The sequence below is a fragment of the Oncorhynchus mykiss genome, chromosome 16, assembly GCF_013265735.2.
Source record: "Oncorhynchus mykiss isolate Arlee chromosome 16, USDA_OmykA_1.1, whole genome shotgun sequence".
NCBI classification, from domain to species: domain Eukaryota; kingdom Metazoa; phylum Chordata; class Actinopteri; order Salmoniformes; family Salmonidae; genus Oncorhynchus; species Oncorhynchus mykiss.
Genome location: NC_048580.1, coordinates 71,967,380 through 71,970,419, shown reverse-complemented (window position 1 = coordinate 71,970,419; position 3,040 = coordinate 71,967,380). Strand labels below are relative to the sequence as shown.

Here is a 3,040-nt window from a genome sequence, read left to right as displayed (position 1 = left end):
TTCCCACTTTGGGTCCCAAACCATAGTTTAAGAATCCAGGTCAGAGTATCTTGAGTTTATTCAGTTCGAGACCCAAATGAAAAATTTACTGTCCTCGGATGACCGAAATTAAGAAGAAATAGCTTGTGACTCAAAATGTTTACTGATATCGCGCTGCCCACCTCTCACATACTCAGGCCCACTTTGGGTCCCAAAACATAGCTTAAGAAACCCTGTTGCTAGACAATTGAAGGAGTCCATATCGATTCCAATATTAGTAAATAACATCTGTTTTGTGACGTGATTTTGCAAGACAGAGATATGGGTTAAATGAATGAGACATGTTTGATATAAATACGTGTGGCGGTGTTCTTACCTGGAACATACTTGGCATCTACAGGCGCTGTGGCTTAGTTGGTTAAAGCGCCTGTCTAGTTAACAGGAGATCCTGAGTTCGAATCTCAGCAGAGCCTTTTCAAACATGTCATTGAACACATTGGTGGAAAGGTCAGAGTGGAGAGTGTTCTGCTTTTCTCAACCAATGAGTCTTGAGAATTTGGAGTGATGAGAGGAGAAAAGATGTGAGGAGGATGCAATTGAGATATTCCAATTTCACGGAAAAAGGGAACTTTTTCAAAGAATTACAACGTACCAACTGTCTCAACTTCAGCTGGTTCTTCAGTTGATTCATTTCGAGCGCTAAATGAAGAGTTCAGCCAGCTTGTACAGGTCTCTGTCAGAGCATGAGTAGGCTTTACAAGCAATCTTTGGTAGCTCGCTGTGATCGTATAGTGTTTAGTACTCTGCGTTGTGGCCGCAGGAACCCCGGTCTGAATCCGGGTCACGGCAAAGAATTGCCATTTCAAAAGGGTTGTATTTTGAATGAGTTGAAACCTCCTGTGTGAGCTAAGAAACTCAATAACTCTTCCATTTGACAAAGTCTCTATCTCATGGTAGGTTAATGACTTACATTAACTGATTCATCTGCTTTTTCTTAGGTTTTTACCATTTTTAATCTCGAGATCCAACTGAGAAATGTTGTTTCCCCGAAACGACCAAAATGATGAAGAAATTGTGTATGAATCTGAATGTTTACTCATATCTCGCGATATTCCCACTTTGGGTCCCAAACCATAGTTTAAGAATCCAGGTCAGAGTATCTTGAGTTTATTCAGTTCGAGACCCAAATGAAAAATGTACTGTCCTCGGATGACCGAAATTAAGAAGAAATAGCTTGTGACTCAAAATGTTTACTGATATCGCGCTGCCCACCTCTCACATACTCAGGCCCACTTTGGGTCCCAAAACATAGCTTAAGAAACCCTGTTGCTAGACAATTGAAGGAGTCCATATCGATTCCAATATTAGTAAATAACATCTGTTTTGTGACGTGATTTTGCAAGACAGAGATATGGGTTAAATGAATGAGACATGTTTGATATAAATACGTGTGGCGGTGTTCTTACCTGGAACATACTTGGCATCTACAGGCGCTGTGGCTTAGTTGGTTAAAGCGCCTGTCTAGTAAACAGGAGATCCTGAGTTCGAATCTCAGCAGAGCCTTTTCAAACATGTCATTGAACACATTGGTGGAAAGGTCAGAGTGGAGAGTGTTCTGCTTTTCTCAACCAATGAGTCTTGAGAATTTGGAGTGATGAGAGGAGAAAAGATGTGAGGAGGATGCAATTGAGATATTCCAATTTCACGGAAAAAGGGAACTTTTTCAAAGAATTACAACGTACCAACTGTCTCAACTTCAGCTGGTTCTTCAGTTGATTCATTTCGAGCGCTAAATGAAGAGTTCAGCCAGCTTGTACAGGTCTCTGTCAGAGCATGAGTAGGCTTTACAAGCAATCTTTGGTAGCTCGCTGTGATCGTATAGTGTTTAGTACTCTGCGTTGTGGCCGCAGGAACCCCGGTCTGAATCCGGGTCACGGCAAAGAATTGCCATTTCAAAAGGGTTGTATTTTGAATGAGTTGAAACCTCCTGTGTGAGCTAAGAAACTCAATAACTCTTCCATTTGACAAAGTCTCTATCTCATGGTAGGTTAATGACTTACATTAACTGATTCATCTGCTTTTTCTTAGGTTTTTACCATTTTTAATCTCGAGATCCAACTGAGAAATGTTGTTTCCCCGAAACGACCAAAATGATGAAGAAATCGTGTATGAATCTGAATGTTTACTCATATCTCGCGATATTCCCACTTTGGGTCCCAAACCATAGTTTAAGAATCCAGGTCAGAGTATCTTGAGTTTATTCAGTTCGAGACCCAAATGAAAAATTTACTGTCCTCGGATGACCGAAATTAAGAAGAAATAGCTTGTGACTCAAAATGTTTACTGATATCGCGCTGCCCACCTCTCACATACTCAGGCCCACTTTGGGTCCCAAAACATAGCTTAAGAAACCCTGTTGCTAGACAATTGAAGGAGTCCATATCGATTCCAATATTAGTAAATAACATCTGTTTTGTGACGTGATTTTGCAAGACAGAGATATGGGTTAAATGAATGAGACATGTTTGATATAAATACGTGTGGCGGTGTTCTTACCTGGAACATACTTGGCATCTACAGGCGCTGTGGCTTAGTTGGTTAAAGCGCCTGTCTAGTAAACAGGAGATCCTGAGTTCGAATCTCAGCAGAGCCTTTTCAAACATGTCATTGAACACATTGGTGGAAAGGTCAGAGTGGAGAGTGTTCTGCTTTTCTCAACCAATGAGTCTTGAGAATTTGGAGTGATGAGAGGAGAAAAGATGTGAGGAGGATGCAATTGAGATATTCCAATTTCACGGAAAAAGGGAACTTTTTCAAAGAATTACAACGTACCAACTGTCTCAACTTCAGCTGGTTCTTCAGTTGATTCATTTCGAGCGCTAAATGAAGAGTTCAGCCAGCTTGTACAGGTCTCTGTCAGAGCATGAATAGGCTTTACAAGCAATCTTTGGTAGCTCGCTGTGATCGTATAGTGTTTAGTACTCTGCGTTGTGGCCGCAGGAACCCCGGTCTGAATTCGGGTCACGGCAAAGAATTGCCATTTCAAAAGGGTTGTATTTTG

The 3,040-nt window shown here is 41.2% G+C and overlaps 2 non-coding genes across 2 annotated transcripts; both read left to right on the top strand.

Annotated features, from left to right (window-relative positions):
• The first annotated feature begins 1,468 nt into the window (after positions 1-1,468).
• Positions 1,469-1,542, top strand: trnat-agu. Its single transcript has one exon. It is a non-coding gene; the product is annotated as a tRNA-Thr (tRNA).
• Positions 1,543-2,558: 1,016 nt separating this feature from the next.
• On the top strand, positions 2,559-2,632 carry trnat-agu. Its single transcript has one exon. It is a non-coding gene; the product is annotated as a tRNA-Thr (tRNA).
• Positions 2,633-3,040: the final 408 nt, after the last annotated feature.